Here is an 18,982-nt window from a genome sequence, read left to right on the forward strand (position 1 = left end):
CCAAGTGTGTAAAATGGGAATAATAACATCTATGTCTTAGTATTGTTGCCACAGTACCTAACATAGAAACAGAAGCTCAGTCGATAGTAGTTACCTTTCTTCCCTTCAAAACCTTCTGATCATGCAGTGCCTTGCCTAAAATTCTGCATCTCCCTCAACCTGTAGAGATATGAATTATACTTCTGGATTTAGCTTTCTGCAGACTCTGGAACCCAACTTGTTTGGGAACAAATACAAGGAGCCACAGGCAAGGATTTGCCAATTCACTATCAAGTGAACGATGCTACTGATTCTATTCTAACCTTATAACCAATAACTAATTTTTTTGTTCCTTTTCCTCGTGATCATGGAACTGCCTGGTACTACACACACACACACACACACACACACACACACACACACACACACATATATATGTTATTTGAGAAGAAAGATCATCTACACATTACAGACATTATAACACAAGACAATCCATGACAAGAACACATCAGCAAACCTCAGAACAATCTTTAATTCTGCCCTCTCAGTATGTACATCTTTTTCCTTACCAAGTCATGCTGTTCTTACATAGGATTCTTATAAATTCACTGTCCATTTTTCCTTTCTGTTTGCTACTTCATTTCCAGCTTCTTTCCCCACTCATACATAGACCATCACAAAACTTACTTCCTGGGCTGTCTGTGGACAATCATCCTTCTTGATTTCCACTAGATTTACCTTTCTAAAATCCAGATTACTCCTTGTCCCCCTTCTTTTGTGGAACAAAAGAGCTCTTCACCATGGGATTGAAGGCCCTTTAAAATCTACCCTAATCAACCTTTTGATTGCAGCCCTGCCTTTCCCACTTTGCATTATCATTTTCCCTTAAGGACATCAACCATATGATGTCATTATGTTGTGCCTTCTCCTTCCTCTAGTACTTAGGAAAAGCCTACTCATTCTTTGCACTCCTGCCTACTTTAAAATCACACACCAAGTTACATTACCTTCCCGGTTTAATTTCTCCATGGCTCCACATACTGAATAGGGTAAAATTTTAGAGTCCTTAGTAGAAAAGACTAATAATAAGGGTGACATGTTGTTGTGCTTCTTACCCAAAGGCTATGTTGCCGTGGCCTGACTAGATTCACGAGACTCTCCTCACTTCCACTGCATCTCCAGCTTCAACATTCCCATACATGCAATGATATTTTAAGCCTCCTTGCTTTTTTGCATGCTGAGCCACAAATGAACTTCACTCTGGCCATCTGGCAATTCCTTCTTGTTCTTCAGGTCTCAGTAAGACTTGTCTTTTCCTTGTGAAGCCGTTCCTCACCTACCCAAGCAGGTGCCTGGCTCCCTGTTGCCCCCATTCCATATGTCTATTGCTGCCCTTATCTCCCCATTAATCATTTTTCAAGGCTGTCTTCTCTACCAGACTGTGAACTTTTTAACATTTAGCATATTACTAATCTAATATTAAATATCTAATAAATATTATAAAATAAATTAAAAAAATTATTTCTATATATTTTTTTCCTCCTAGCATTCATAATTAGTTTATCCTTTGTCTAAGTTCCATAGCATCTAAGTACCAAGAATTTAAACTTATTTTTCTGGACTCAAATTACTAATCTTTTATTTACTAATAAATAACTTTTTGAAATCCTAATACTCAGTTTCCTCATCTCTAAATAATGAATCTATGATTTAGGTTATTTGTTGAACAGGATAATGCCACATAGTAATCAGTTTGCAGCAATTAGATATTGTTAGAAATTTTGCTAACAAATTTTGCTGATAATGGTGGAAGTGGTGGTTATTGTGTTATTAACTTACAATTAATCCCATGTACCTTGTCTTGCCAGGTCATGACTACTTAAGGGATAGAACTATTTATATTTACTTTTCTGTTCACAGAATCTAGAACACTGTCTCTTTTTTTTTTTTTTTTATTTTTTAATATATGAAATTTACTGTCAAATTGGTTTCCATACAACACCCAGTGCTCATCCCAAAAGGTGCCCTCCTCAATACCCATCACCCACCCTGCCCTCCCTCCCACCCCCCATCAACCCTCAGTTTGTTCTCAGTTTTTAACAGTCTCTTATGCTTTGGCTCTCTCCCACTCTAACCTCTTTTTTTTTTTTTTTTTCCCTTCCCCTCCCCCATGGGTTTCTGTTACGTTTCTCAGGATCCACATAAGAGTGAAATCATATGGTATCTGTCTTTCTCTGTATGGCTTATTTCACATAGCAGCACTCTCAACAATCGCCAAATTATGGAAAGAGCCTAAATGTCCATCAACTGATGAATGGATAAAGAAATTGTGGTTTATATACACAATGGAATACTACGTGGCAATGAGAAAAAATGAAATATGGCCTTTTGTAGCAACGTGGATGGAACTGGAGAGTGTGATGCTAAGTGAAATAGAACACTGTCTCTTAACAGTCTCTATCTCTCTTTCTCTCTCTCTGAAAGGAATTTTATATGTTGACATAAAATATAAGAATGAAATTAATTCTAAATATATTTAAAATACATATTATATATTAAAACTGCAAACTCAAGGCCACTTGAAGACCAATTAGATCTAGAAAACAAAATAAATTGACTCAGGAAATACTGACATTTTCTATGAATATATGTAGAACAGAAGTGTGGTGAGGGGATATAAGAAGTATAAAGAGAAATCAAACTATTTGAAGTTCAGATATTTAAAACTATGCTTACCAGGGAAAGATTTCATTGTGTCCAATTATGATCAGGTACATAGTCATAAAAATATGTTAATTAGCTTTGGAATTGTGGAAAATGTCACTTACTTGAAACTGAGCTTTTAGATCAAAATGCAAAAATTTATTGGTGTATATCTTTGACTGTGACATTGAATCAAAAAGAGTCTGCATAGCTCTGCCCCTTGGCTTAGAAGAGTGCTTCTAACCCCTTGGGATGAATTTGTACATCTTAGTCAGGAGACCTATATCATCTGCCAAAACAAGATTTCCTAGGTTTATTTCTAAATATAGCTTTAGTTTGGGTAATTTGCTATAATCAATTTTGAAGAACATTTAAACTCAATTTAATGTTTATTTTCTTTGCCAATTCTTGGTGCCTGCATATATGATGACTCTCATTCAAACTAGAAGATTACACACCTATTAAATATGTACATGCAAGTGAAATCACTGTACATCATAGAAGCACAAATTTAACTCTGGAAGATGTATTGCTTTCCCTGATGCATTTATTCATTTGCTGAGGGTTTTTTTTAAGTATGCATGTATTAAATATAACATTTAGAGAGTTTCACTTTGAAAATTCCTTAATTTCCTAACAAAATAGCACAATTATGAAAATTTCACTAATCTTATATTACCATTGCCAGTACATTTTATATGCAGCTTTGAGATCTGTGGTAGATTTATGAGGGCCATATTTATTGATGAAATTGTTTACCAATTTTATGTTTACTAATATAGGACTGTAATTCCTTTTTGCCAATAGTCATATCGTTAGTAAATTTGACAAAGGTAACTTTCTGCCAGAGAATAGAAATACCAGTTGTGAACAGCTTCTTTCCTAAAGACCTGTCATTGATAATGAGACCTTAGGTCTAGGATTGTAAAGGTGAGAGGCTGAGGGTGCCTCATTTGGAATGGGTAGGAGTATGACTTGCCCTAAGCAGGAGCCCATAAGTGGATCCACAAAGTGAAACTGAGAAACGGTGGAAGGCTTTCCATCTCCAAGGATGGAATTTAAGAAGTGGAATGGTTATAAGTCATGTTCATATGTACCAGAGTTAAATTATGGCATCAAAACAGACAAGAGACAAAGAAAACAATTGACCAGAGATACATACTTAGAAAAAGAGGAAGATCTAATACAAAGCCATATAGTAAGTCTGCAGAGGGCAGGATCTGGTTGACATATATGTCTCAGTGGTGGATTTGTTTTTTGTTTTAAATAAGAATTAAAATTAAATTATCAATAGGTTTAAAAATTAGGAGATATACCACTAAATGCCCATGTGTATCTTCTCCTCACGAATCACAAGTTCTTGAAGATCCAATGCGAACATTGCTGAAATCTGAGCATTCATTACCTCTTAGAGATGGCCATATATTCTACTTTGTCCCCCTTTGCACCTATTAATCTAGTGTAATTATTAACAGCACCCTTTTCCATTTTCATAGTGTTCTGACCTGAAAGATAAATTTATCACTCTCTTCTAAGGGGAGTTGCACACTGCCGCATGCCTCACAGTCTCTCCCTGGCCTTTTATGTCCAATCCACTTGAAATATTAGCTTTAAATGCCTTGCTTCTGGAAGTGTTTGAGTTTGTGACTCTTACTGTCAGACAACAATTAGGAGTTATAAATTGGAAAGTTATTGAAAGACACGACTATTCTGATGACCAAAAACTTGCAAGTCCAGAGGAGCAGGTTGAGCTTTAGAATCATAAGTAAAGTGATGAGATAGATCTTATCCTACTATTGTGTGGTTCCCAAAGGTCAGACAGAGGAACCTGGATTCCCACAACCCACATCTGGCTGACACACTTTTGTTACTTGAATTATATAGCCTCTTTTCTTATTAATTTATTGAAATAGGGGGCATTGCACATGTAAAAACGAATCTCTAGCTTGTCTTGAAAAATTGGAAGATCTAGCAATTCTGGCTGGGCCCACATTCTCAAAATGGCAAAGGCAGATAGGACTTGCTAAAGCTTGTCTACCTTTAGATGGTGCACACATTCTCCCAGTTACCACAGTGTAAACAGGATGATTCATTTACTGTACCTGTCTGGTTGTAGTAGGTCTGAGGGTTTTTGTGTCCTCTGAGGGGCGGCGGGCATTAATCCTTTCATATAACACTCAGCGCCATAACAATTGTTTAAAACCTGATTGAGATTGAGGAGTGGGGTCAGGGGTGAACAAGGAACTTTTGGCAGGCCCACCCTAGCGTGACATTCACTATAGATGCTATCCTACTTTTGATAGTAGAAATGATACACTAACCAGATGGAGGCAGTCCCGATATTAAAATTAGTTTAAAGTAATTATTGCTTTTTAAAATTTGGTCTGATAACAACTACAACATGAGCATACCTTGTCTCTTGTAGCAATAATTGGGTGTAAATTCTATTAGTATACAGATTAGGAGTTCAGTTGTTGGTGTGAGAGCCAACTCTAAAACCTAAGCCCTGAACCATCATGCTGACGAGTTCCTACCTTATCTAAAACACTGCAGTGATCCACACAGACTGGAATTGCTTTCTTCTGGATTCTTGCTTTCTTTCCCTTAAGTAGAACATAGGTACAATATTCTCTCTAATCCCCTGAGCATCTGCATGGAGTAGCACTGTATGGACAGAAATATATTAAACCCTGGGTTTGCCTGCATTCTCACACCTCACACTGTCTCTTACAGAAACCAAAGGCAGTAAAGTGAAATTCATAGAATGTTCCTGACATATTGTTCTTAAACATACACTAATCACCTCTGTATGGCTCATCATCAAACTGCCTCTAGCTTGGATGTCATCATTATTTCCTTTAAATTAGCATCACATTCTGTGCTACTGTGTGGACTGCAAATAGTTAAATTCTCTTCTCTGTTCCTCATGCTTACTTTTAAAAAACTAATAATGTTGTTACCTGCATTTTGGGTTATAAGACAAGTAGACTTATCTTATGATTATGCATGTTCTTTTCCAGTAAATATAATAGCATTTACTATCCACTTGCCCTACCACTTTAGGATCCCACAATGAAATTACATGGCTCACAGCTTATAAGAGAGAAATTGGAACACCTTATTTATTCTTCCTAACTTTGTGATAGTTTTTGCTCGACTTATACAATTTGAAGAAAAATTATACAAGAGAAAGAATAGACACATCTTGGCAAATTTAGAGTTGAGACTATCTTATACTTCAGAGAGATGATTTAAATTTCTATCTCATACCATATTCTTCAGTATGGACTTTGAGGATGTGTTCCCAGAATCCATTGTATCACTCCTCTATTGTGTACAGCCTTGGTTTGTAGTGTACTGGGCCACAACTCTGGCTCCATATGGACCCTGATTGGTATAAGTTGATCAGTACAGCCTCATCTCTCTTTCTCAGACATTGGTTTTAAAATGGGCATATTATCGGGACACCTAGGTGGCTCAGTCGGTTGAGCATCTGACTTCAGCTTAGGTCATATCTCACACTCCGTGAGTTCGAGCCCCACGTCGGGCTCTGTGCTGACAGCTCAGAGCCTGGAGCCTGTTTCAGATTCTGTGTCTCCCTCTCTCTCTGCCCCTCCCCCGCTCATGCTCTGTCTCTCTGTCAAAAATAAATAAACATTAAAAAAATTTAAAAAATAAAATAAAATGGGCACATTACCTACGTTAATTTTATTAGAGTAAAATAACAGAAATTTTAGTTAATTCGGAAGGTAAAAGGAAGTCCTTTTCTGTGTGATATAGTTTAAGAACATAACGTGAAACTGGTACAGAGATGGCTGATGGAATTGAAAATGAATCTGAACATAGAGTTAGCACATGAAGAGATAATATAAACCTCTAGATTGAACTATACCTGAAGTCAATATTACTACGATGTAACTTCTCAAGCATATGAGCTAATAAATTCTTGTCTAAAAACATCTCTGATATACCATCTAAAAGCTAAGATAATGATAATAACTGTTAAAAAAATATTGAGTGCTAATAAGAGACTATAATAATCAGAAAATTAACTACAATCCCAGACTGTAGGCTTTTAGTCAAATATTTTATCATCCTCTTTATTAATTTACTAATTTACATACTATGTTTAATATTTACATGATACATTGACCTTCTTAACATATATGGGATCAAAACAAACAAAAAAAATAAGATTAAAAATTGCATTTTGGACCACTAATTTGCAAACTCTGTTTTATGTAAAGATTACCTGGAGGGCTTATTAAAAGTGTAGATGCTCAGGATTTGCCCCAGAACTACCCTAATTAGAAGCTCTGGATTAGAGACCCAGGCTTCTGTATTTCTCAGAGAACACTAGTTGATTTTGAAATGTATTTTTAAAAGTCTGAGCATCTCTGTTACTATATAACATCAGAATTTTATGGAAGATATTGAATTATGTTTCATTTAGAAGTTTGAAATGCTCATTGTTATTTGTGGTACATTATTAAAACTTCATGAGGGAGGAATCATACTTATCTTTCTCTATGGTATTATATATAGAGATCTGGCAAAGTAAGTGTTCAGTAGGTATATGTTGATTAAATTAACAATCTTGTTAAGTGAGGGTATTCCGGTTTTCACACAAAAGATATATTTATATAGAATGTATGGAATATACTTGACATGGAAGAGTTTGATGACATTGCAGTATATCCAGAGTCAATGATTTTATTTTCTTTTTTGAAAACAAATTTGAATTAGTCAAAACCCGCTGGGAAGGGAATGTATCAAAGGAACTTAGAGATAAAACCTAAAATGCAGATGGTGAGTACTTAACTCTTGTCAAAGTGACTTATGAATTGTTCTTTATAATCTTTGTTACATTTACCGAAGACTGAATCAGTTAACGAAAAAATGACTGATTTTTTTGACTAAAGAGCTTTAAGTTAACTTAATAATTTAAAAAAAAATAATAAAAATATGTAGAAAAAACGGATTTATGATCCTGACCTAAAAAATGTACTGATTTGTCCAGGTGTGAACTAAATACTACATTTCCCACATTCAATATATACTTAAAATATTTGATAATACTTCGTTGACAGAATTTTCCTGTACACATTTATTCACTAGGAGAAAAGTAAGTAATTTAAGTAATGTGTAGTATTCTACAGGATAAATGTATATGCTCTCTTTAGATACAAGAGAGGAATGAAGATTATTATTTTAGAGATGTCCCTCTCCTTGAAAATCAGAAATTTTGGAACATATTTTTACACTATAGGTACATTTTGAATAATTGACAACTTTTCAGAAACGATAACATTAGAAACTTTAAAAATAATCCATCTTATATAATACAAGATCAGCAAGTGTGAATTATATATACTTATGTCCAACCACAAGATACATACAATACATATAATGACATATAACGATGTGTGTGTGTGTGTGTGTACGTACATAATATTTTATATAAAGCAAGAGAGTTGAACCTGCCCTGGTATCAAGGGAGATGTCTAAAAACTGACACCATAGCTCTTGGGACAGGTAAAATCACAAAGCTAGAAACCTTTTATCTTTCTGTAGGAGTTTGGCACTGTATCCAAGGGATTCCTTTGTAAACATTTTCCCAGATAAGTTAGTAATACCAGATGAGACTTGAATACTCCTGGTAGTACCACATGAGAGAAGATAGCAATTTGTCTCCTCTTCTTTCTGCTGCAGAGATAACGAACTTAAATCAGTCCACTCAAGCATATGAGGAGGGGAAAATTCAGTTTTACAACTAAAGCAATCAGATTATTATACTGTGTCTTAAGCTGCTGCACCACAAAAAAAAATTGTTTCTGTTTTCAAACTGAAATATGGCAAAATGGAAATTCTCCCCTCACCTACTCTGTCCCTACACAACAAAAACATATATATAATGATTGCTCATGCAATTTCCATAGCAATTACTCTACAACTTCACTTTCCAGCAGAATTTTGAAAGCAAATGGACCCAGATAATTGTCAGAAGCTTAAATCTGAATCATAAGCATGTTTCACATTTAAGGGGCCCAAGACGCTAAGACTTACACCTTGCATTTATGGTAAACAACTGAGTTGAAATAGTATTTTTCTAGGCATCTTATATATTCCAAGTAGGAAAGACGGAATAGGTCATTATTCAGAACAATTTACTCCTATATGATGGATCAAAGGAATGACTGCTGAGCAATCACTCATTCCCAGCCAAGATGGGCAGCATTTGGAATAAGGGTTGACAAGAAAGTCTGAAGTGACATTTGTGCCCTGCCAATGCCACCATCATCATGCGGTGCTCCTTTCTCATTTTCTTATAGCAGTCATGGAGACTGAGCACAAAGAATAAATGACTTGAGAGAAATGAAAAAAAAAATATGTTGTCGGAGCACCAAAGCTGGAACAGGATGCACAAGACAAATACTAATGTATTTATTCTGTTAGAGCAATGAAAAAAGGAACTGATTCTGAAGACTTGGGACATGTCACAATATTAGGAGGTTAAAGACAACAAGATCAAAGCCAAAATTGCTGAGAAAAAGTAGATAATTTTATAAAAGACCTCCTCCAAGCTAAACTTCAGTCCCCATTCTACATGAAGAACAACTTTTGGATCAGCAATCAGCTAGAACCAAGGGTTCAAATCCCAAATGAGTTGGTGCTGCACTCTCTTTCTGCCAAGTTAGATAAATTGAGTTTGGCATGGAACACAGGCCTTTTGGGAAAGACCTTAAAACCCCATCTGTTCTATTTATTCTAAAGATCCCAGTGCAGTTTTTAAAAGGAGGCATTTATTCTGAGGCAAAATTGGGGTACCACATGAGAACTCAAGGCTGATAGCCATAGCCCCAGCGACACTCGCTTTATAACAATGATTAATACCATTCACCATTACCGCCATCACCACCTCTGTCTTAGTTAGCATGCGTAAATATTAAAAGGAGAAAAATATCAAAGGCAAGAGGTAGGAGAAAAAGAGAATAAGCCCTCCTATATATTATAAGACATGACCGAAATTAAGATCAAACACAAAACTATTCATATAGCTTTGTATATCATTTTATTATCTTTAAAAATTCAGCTCGTTAACCAGGCTGCACTTAAGAAGAAAAGTGAAGGAAACTTTAAAAGACTAAATGTGCCCACTGCTTGTGTGGTTTCCATCATCCCCTTACTTCCTGTGCTGAGGTAGAGAATAGCGAATACATGTTATAACCCAAACGGAGCTTTGAGGTGCAGTGGCACTTACAGGACACAGCTAATAACGGCTATGGCTTTTCATGACATCTCTTTGGTACGCTTCAGCATGACCTTGTCAAAGTTAAAAGCTCATAAAATTCCTATTTACTTTTTATGGCATTATGATTCTGCATAACAGTGCTTAAAACAAAAACACAGTATAATTATACTGTCAATCAAGCAGCTAAGAAAGGCATTTTCCACCAGCCTCATACCTAGCAAACTGTAAATAATTTATAAAACCAGAAGTCATGACTAAGTGGCAGTGTTCGGGGGCTAGTTAAGCACTTGTCATAGTGCCGTGGTTTAAGAGAGCTGGGCACAAAACACTGCTTGTTTACTTTTATCCTGTGAGTGTAAAAAATTGTTGTTTGTGCTTGTGCCTTTCCGTGTGGGTTCTAATAAAAATATCAAATTGTCAATAGAAATTTGAACAGGTGTACAGTGAGAGTAATAATGATGTTTTATTCATATGTATTTCCAGCCCATTTAACTTCATCCAACAAACAACAAAAAATATTTTCTTCATTACCTCCAATTAATGTAAATGTCAAATGTGTTGAATATATTATCACACTGATAATTTGTTGTGTTGATTGATTTGTGGAATGTTTTGGATTAAAGTAACAATTTTTCTTACTTGACTCACAATTGCATGTTGTTATACGTCACTTCTGGATTATGTAAATAACAAATTTGTTTTCATTAGATCTAGTGCTATTTCTGGTAAACAAGATTTTCAAAGTGTCAATGGTTTCTGAGATTTCCAGCTCCTTCATTATTTTCAGTTATTTTATTAATTATTAACTAGAATTTATCAGCTCTGGAGAAAATATATATCACCTTCATGCTAATGATCAGATAGCCCTTTACAAACACTTTGTATTTATAATGCAGTAGTAAAATAAAGTCAAAATAATTAAATTCTCATTTTCATATCCCTCTTTGTGTTCTATTTGTCTCTTATAACACTTTCATAATAATCAAGGTGTACATAATGAACCATGTCTGTAATTGATTTCTGGCTGGGTAGTTTTTTTTTTTTTTTTTTTTTTAACTGTTCTGGTCATTATTTAATCTTATTAAATATATTTAGAGTGAAAAATTTGTGGTCGGTTTTCATAGGCAAGATTTAATGGTATGCTTAATGGGTTTCTTAATATCATAATGGAGAAATATTTTTTTAAATTTAGATATCAATATATTTTATGTTCATATATAAAGTTAAGTGAGAAATGTAGGTTATTTTCTTCATAATTCAGGAGAAAAATCTAGTGTTGTTTTTTCTTCCATTATCTAGTAATTTCAATTAACCTTTCTTTGTTAAGTGGGAAACATAAAAGAAGGTTTGAATGTACATGAGCATAGCACTAAATTCTGCCTTGGTCATTTTTTAATCACCCTGAGAAGTGAGTTGACTTCCCTCTGCCTTTGTTTTCTATTCTGTGAAATGGGGTAATATTATTTATTATACTGTGTTTACGGAAACACAAAATATTTGTGAACTACCTAGCACACACATGACAGCTAGCCAATAATTAATTTTATGGGTTTTTATTCTTTTATTTTATTTTTCATGTGTAAATATCATCTATATAAGGACACTGCATCCTACAGAAATGTGATATTTAAAAAAATATTTTCTTGTATATGTAGCCGATAAGGACTCCAACCTAACTCCTCAGATAGGTGACAGATATTACTTAATTTTTGAGAACCTAGCTTAACTTCTAATATGGGTTCTTATGTACTTTCAAACTGAGTTGACTCTTGATTTTCTTCCACCTCCCCCCACCATGGTCTAGGTATAAATACCTGGATGTTTATGTAGGTATGTGAGTTGGCTGGAGTTTCGGTGATGGTGGAGGGACTTTTTGGTACTATGAGCAAGGACTTACCACTTCAACTATTGCTATATGTCTGTCATTCATCCAGCTTACACATCAATTCTCCATGCTGAGTCAGCTTTCAGTTCTGACTTCACAGATTTTCTGGGTTAGATCCTTCATAGTCATATTAATGCTGGTCTTCTACTACACTGGCACAGAGGAAGTGAGTGAACCTCTTTCAGACCCCCTTTATCTCAACATCATCTCCTGCCTTATAATTTCTGGCATCTCATTAACTCTGTTTGGGTTCTAAAGCACAGGTTTCCTTTAGTAGCAGATCCCACAGACATCTCAAGGATATTATTCTCATCCCTCCTCAATTTGGAGCTTGGTCTATAGAGCAGGGAACAAGCCCCCTTTCTCAGGGACCCATATCCATTTAGCATCCTCTGCTTCTCTCCATTTCCTCCTACTTTTGAGAAATATAGGTCACTGTTTCATTTTAGGTAGTGTCTTGAATGTATTGTTTATGTCCTGCATTTCATTCCAGAACATGAAACTAAGGTCTAGGACTTGAAACTCAAAGGACAAGAATTGCCTCTTAGCTCTCATCTCACTCTCTGAAGTGGAAGATGGCCTTCCTGAGGTAGTTCTGTCAGTTAAACAAGTAATGTTAAATATAGAGCTGACAACATGGGAAAATGGCCACATGGAATCAGAGAAAATATACATATCAAATATTATCTTGCGCTATAAAGTTTTAAAAATAAATCCTGTTTTTATCTTATTTTTCCTTCCGTTCCCTATGTTCATCTGTTCTGTTTCTTCAACTCCGCATAAGAATGAAATCATACGGCATTTTTCTTTCTCTGACTTCTTCCGCTTAGCATAATACACTCTAGTTCCATCCACGTTGTTGCAAATGGTAAGATTTCATTCTTTTTGATTACTGGGTAATATTCCATTGTATACATATACCACATCTTCTTTATCCATTCATCAGTCGATGGACATTCGGGCTCTTTCCACAATTTGGTTATTCTCTATAGCACTGCTATAAATGTTGGGGTACATGTGCCCCTTCAAATCAGCATTTTTGCATCCTTTGGATAAATTGCCTAGTAGTGTAGTTGCTGGGTCATAGGGTAGTTCTTTTTTTTTTTATTTTTTAATGTTTATTTTTTTTAGTTTTGAGAGACAGAGCACGAGCAAGGGAAGGGCAGAGAAAAAGGGAGACATAGAATCTGAAGCAGGCTCTAGGCTCTGAGCTGTCAGCACAGAGCCCAATGTGTGACTCAAACCTATGAACCATAAGATCATGACCAGGGCTGAGGTCGGACGCTTAACATACTGAACCACCCATGCTCCCCTATTTTTTATTTTTTGCACCTCTATAATGTTCTCCAGAGGAGCTGCACCAGTTTGCATTCCCACCAATAGTGCAAAAGTGTTAGGAAAGCAACCATAAGAGATTCTTAAATACAGAGAGCAGATGAAGGGTTGCTGGAGGGGAGTTGGGAGAGCGATAGGCTAAATGGGTGATGGGCATCTAGGAGGGGACTTGTTGGGATGAGCACTGGCTGTTATACAGAACTGATGAATCACTGGATTCTACTCCTGAAACCAATACTACACTATATGTTAACTAACTGAATTTAAATTCAAAGAAAAGAAAAAAGAAAAAGCTGACCATAAAATAGTAAATTACTGGCTGATTCTTGAAAATAATAATAATAATCCTACCACTAGAAAGGTATAAAGAAGAATTGCAAGAGTGAATAATGGAATGGCATTCATCCTTTGTGAGTCATTTATTTAGCATCCATTTCTCATCCTACCTTACCTGAATCTGAAAACCACAGAGTAGCGTCCAGACCTGGGGTCAGGATTGAGAGTCATAAGTGGGGAGGCAAAAAGACCAAGAAGAGAGATTAACAGGAACAGGCTTGGCATATAAGAGGTAAGGGATTGAAAAGGGAGTCTGTTTCTGTGCAGCAATGCAGAGAAAAGCACACTAAGGAAGCAGACACTGGTTTCTTGTCTAGGACATCCTGGAGACTTGGCATTGCACATCACAGTATCACAGGGACAGATATGGGAAAAGTCACCACTTATTTTCCATAAATACACCCAATTTGAAGGGTGGATTATAAAACTGTAAGAATGCTTCTAGGCTCTATTAAATAAAAATAAACATGCTTTGAATCATTTAAGTGCCTATGAGTCTTCACATTTCATGTCAGCACACATATTCCAAGACCTATCACAGTCTCTTCACTCTAAAACATATTATGCCTGTTAGACTTAAGTGTAAGAGAAGAGCCCTAAAAATGGCAAAACCCAACAGCTAAGCTAGCAGAAAACTCTTGCCATAGATATAGGGACTATTAAGACTGGTGGCAGCATTGGGATTTCAGTCTAAATGTCTTTTGTCATCCATGTAACTTTTTGATGTCTGGTCAAATTTTGTGTGTCACTGACTTAGTCAATCAGGAAGGCGTTCTAAACACTTAGAACCCCTATGAATAGTATTCTCAAAGCAATATTTCTTCACAGAATTCCAGAAATAGAGGCCAAAGTTTTAACCCTGAGTAAGTAGGGTAATGCTTATTAAAGTATAATGTAATAAGGATGTTTGGTTCCTATTCTGAGATAAAGGATGAACTGAGAAATTCAAATCACATGTTAAGAAAAAACTATATACACACAGACATATGCATGTATACACACATACAAATACACATACTTAATAATAAGCACACAACTACATGTTAGTTAATACTTTGTGTTTCTTAAAATAGCACCTAAATAGTACTTAGCACTACTTTGTATTTTTTCTACATTGCACTCCATTTTCTTGTTGTCCATTACTGTAGGTCAGCGTATGGATACATCCAAAGTAAATGTCCTAAATCTTTCTATTCATAAGAACTTGCCTATCATAAGGAGTCTCAAAATATCAGAGGTTCTGGAAAAGCAATTAGATCTTTGTCACCATGAAAAAGAAGTGGTGTGAATAATCAGAATAGGTTCAAAACAATAACCAAAAACAATTTGCCGTTGTCAATAAACAGAATAAAGAGTGTGCAATAAATTAATGAGATACAAATGACTTTTAATTATTGCCCGGGTTGGGGAAAAACCCAAGGTTTATCTGGAAATTGACTGTTCCTGTACATCTTCTATTAGCCAATCAAATGGAAATATTCAAATGTTCAAGGTATGATATCAGTAAACTGACTTGCAGTGGAGACTGAGCATTATATACTATTAGAGTTGAAGTGCAGTTAGAGGACACTCCGTGATAATAAACATTATGTTCAAAGCTGTAAGCCAGTACTTCACTAGGCTCTTGAGACCCACTGGAAGATTGACAGGTCCTAGTGCCTCCTCCCTGAAGGGCCATTCTACCACCTCCAGAAACATTTTAGAACAAATCAGGAACTTGCCTTTATGTCTAGATTTTAAAAAGTGTCAGAGATTTGGAATAAGCCAAAATGGCCTTTAGAAGCTGGTATTAAGTCGCAATTTATTTATTAGGCCTGAGTTTCTATATTCTCTGAGCATATATTATAAATGTTACAGTAGTCAAAATTTTCACTAAAAAAATTAGATTATTTAGGAAATTTCCATCATGATAACTAAAATAAAATGCATTTAAAGGTGATCAGAAATTGGATCCGATAAGAAATATGATGTTAATGACCAAGCCAGCTCTCTGAAAATTACATTTACTCATGGGGAAATTTGGAAATTATTTTTCCTGACTTGCATGCCATATGAAATACTTTTAGAAAATAAATTGCATCTAAGTCTGGAAAGTCAAGCATGAACTAAAGAGGTATGTAGTTTCTTAAGAGCATATCACTTTGCTTAATAAAGATGAACATGTTTAGTTCATCGCTAGATTTTCTTTTTGTTCTTCAATATATTAATACACAGATATTAAGCAGATAGTGTGCTTAACAGTTTGCTAGAGCCTGTGGTGGGGCCTCCATAATTAAAGGGCCCCTCCTTTTGATTTAGTTCTAATAAAGTTTAAAAGGCAAACAGTCAATACATTGGGAGCGGAAGCATTAATATCTAACTTACAACCAAATGGTAGATTCTTTAGTATTCCAGATAAGAAAATAATTTAGAGAAGTAAAGATCATAATGAGCTAAAGGTAATCAAGAAAATATTCAGGGAAATTCTATAAAAGGAAATTAAAGAATTAAATTTTCAAAGGAGTAGATGGGAACAGCTCAATAAAAGAACAGCACAGGCCAAAACACTTTAAAAATCATACTATATGGCAAATATGGTAAGGAGACCCTTAGTAGTATTTAGGGTATACTAATTAGTATACTTCTCTACAATTTCTTGCCATTAGAGGAAAGGAGACCAATGTGGAATGGTGAAAATCTATAATTTCATATAATTTCACATATAAGAAAAGAATAAATGAAAATTAAAAAGCTAGAGAAATATTTTCTGATAGAGCTTTTAGTTAGGCTTGATATTGGCTTGTAATCAAGAAGAAAACAAGTATGTTTGGTTCCAAGTTTAGGGAATTAGGTGAAATAGACAAAAATGGAGTGATGACAAATTAATGTTAGATATGACTCATTGTGAGAAATATTTTCAAGAACATGGTCTGGATGGAGTTGAGTACTAGTAGAGGAGTATGATCAGCATTCTTAATATTTGAACATTTTGCATCTAAAATATGCTTTCACAGTAAAAAGTTAACAATTATTCAGTGCTTGTTCTGTGCTTAACCCCAAGCTAAACATTGTATCCATAATATCCCATTTAATCTAATTATACAGTTCTGGAGATTTATAGTGAAGGAGTAGTTGAAATAATTTCCTGGTTAAGTCTGATCTTAGTTTTAGAATAGTCAGCAGTCACCTAGACCTCAGTATATATGATTTGATTTTCATAGGGTGGGGTTTGGGAAGACATAGGATAAGGAGCTTATGAATGGAAGTTTTTACTTCAAGGAGCCTAGAGTCTTAGATGAAAAAAAAAAGGGGGGAAGTGAAAAGAATGGTATGAAGTTTTTTTCCCCAGCTTGGGCCCTAAGAATGATTTGAACCCTTTAAAAGAAAGGCTTTATGTGGAAACAGAAAGAACTGTTTATACAATGATGTTCAAGAAATACAGGACAATATAATTTTACTTAGCTGTTGTTAGGATAACCTGTATCCCAGAGTGGGAAGAGATGAGCATTTTACTCACTTGAGCTGGACACATAGAGTTTTCTGGAACCACTGTAATTCTATAACATCTCTGTCATTGCCTGATTATGGAGAAATCACCTCAGGGCACTGGTAGGGATGAGATGCTAGTATAAAATGGCAGATGCTTGTGGCAAGGGAGGGATGTGGGCTTTGGTCAGGCATTTGGTCAGACGTTTGGTACCGGATAAAATATTGCAAATGGCTAGTGGGAATAGACGTTTTTGTTTGTGCATGAGAAATACCCTTGTAAAGCCTCCAGAAGGACCTGAGTGGGGATGAAGGAAAGATGATTTTCCAAGGGGATAGAAATTCTGTGTTGTTCAGGTGAGGACAAGAACAGATAAAATTTCATCTGTTCATTTATTTAGCAATTAATTTCTGTATACTTGAAATGCTTCTGAAATTATTCTGGGAATTAGAGCAAACACAGTGATGGAGCAAGACAATGTTAATGGTTATTACAGTGGAGACACACATCAATTAATAAATAAATGGTGACATAAAGAATTTATACAACTCAGTAGCAAAATGAATAAGTAATCCTACTAGAAATGGACAGAGGAACTGAGCATTTTTTTTCAAAGAATGCATACACCTGATCAATAGGAACATGAAAAAAGTGCTCAACATCAGTAATCATCAGGAAAATGCAAACCAAAACCAAAATGAGATATTTCCTCATACCTGTTAGAATGGCTATCATCAAAAAGATGAGAGATAATGTGAGGATGTGGGGAAAAAGGAACCCTTGTACACTTTAGAAGGGAATGTAAATTAGCATAGCCACTATGGAAAATTATATGGAGATTCCTCAAAAAATTAAAAACAAAAATATTTCTGACCTAGAAATCCCACTCTTCGGTATATGCCCAAAGGGAATGAAAATAGGATCTTAAATAGATATCTGTACTCCATGTTCATTGAAGTATTTTTCACAATAGCCAAGACAGAGAAACCTAAGTGACCATTAACAGATGAATGGATAAAGAAGATGTGCTGTATGTATATATTGTATTATATGTATGATTTATATATGTTTTGTATGCATACACATATACACACAATGAAATATTCAGCCACAAGAAAGAATGAAATTCTGTCATTGAACAACAACGTACATGGAACTTGAGGGAATTATGCTAAGTGAAATAAGCCAGACAGAAAAAGACAAATGTTGTATGGTATCAGTTGTGGAATTAGCAACAACAAAACTTGTCAAACCCATAGAAACAGAGTAGACAAGTGGTTGTCAGGGGATGGGTGTGGGGGAAATAGAGGCTGGAAGAAGAGTATAAAATTTCAGCTGTAAGATGACTATGGTCTGAGGATGTAATCAATGTAAAACATGGTGACCATAGTTGATAACACTGTATTTCATAATTGAAGTTTGCTTAGAGAGTAGAACATAAATGTGCTCATTAAAAAAAGGTAAATACGTGCAGTGATAGATGTATTATTTAGCTAGATGGGGGAATCCTCTCACAATATGTACATATATCAAATCACATGATATATTATAAATATCTTATAATTTTGTATTTCAATTATACCTTCATAAAAAGAAAGAAAGAATCAGAATTGTCATTGCTAAAGTAAGAAGCCCCAAATAGAGCCAAAAAACCCAAATAAGGAGTACCATTGATAGATTTCTGAGTGAAATAATATTTAATTAGACCTAAAATATCGGTAGAAATAATCCATGTAAAAATCTGTGAAGAAGGGAGTTCCATACATGGGAACAGCTTGTATAGAGTCTAGAGCTGATGCTTTGAAAGAATCAAAAGCTGGATTAAATGGCTGAAGTGTTTGAGGTCAGTAAAGGGAGACAGGAGGCTGGAGAATATAGATTGTGAAGGACCTTGAGGTTAGACTTGATCTTGAGGGCAATAGAAAGTAATTGAGTTCTCATTAATTATATTTAAATTTTAAAAGATCACTGTAATTGACACATGAAAAGATGCTCAGAGTCACCCATAATCAGGGAAATACAAACC

At 35.2% G+C, this 18,982-nt stretch overlaps 1 protein-coding gene across 15 annotated transcripts in view; it reads left to right on the forward strand.

Annotated features, from left to right (window-relative positions):
* TENM2 (teneurin transmembrane protein 2) overlaps window positions 1–18,982 on the forward strand; it is a 1,977,383-nt gene that overhangs the window by 75,359 nt on the left and 1,883,042 nt on the right. The gene's annotated exons all lie outside the window — the stretch shown is intronic.

The sequence above is a fragment of the Neofelis nebulosa genome, chromosome 1 (assembly GCF_028018385.1).
Source record: "Neofelis nebulosa isolate mNeoNeb1 chromosome 1, mNeoNeb1.pri, whole genome shotgun sequence".
NCBI classification, from domain to species: Eukaryota; Metazoa; Chordata; class Mammalia; order Carnivora; family Felidae; genus Neofelis; species Neofelis nebulosa.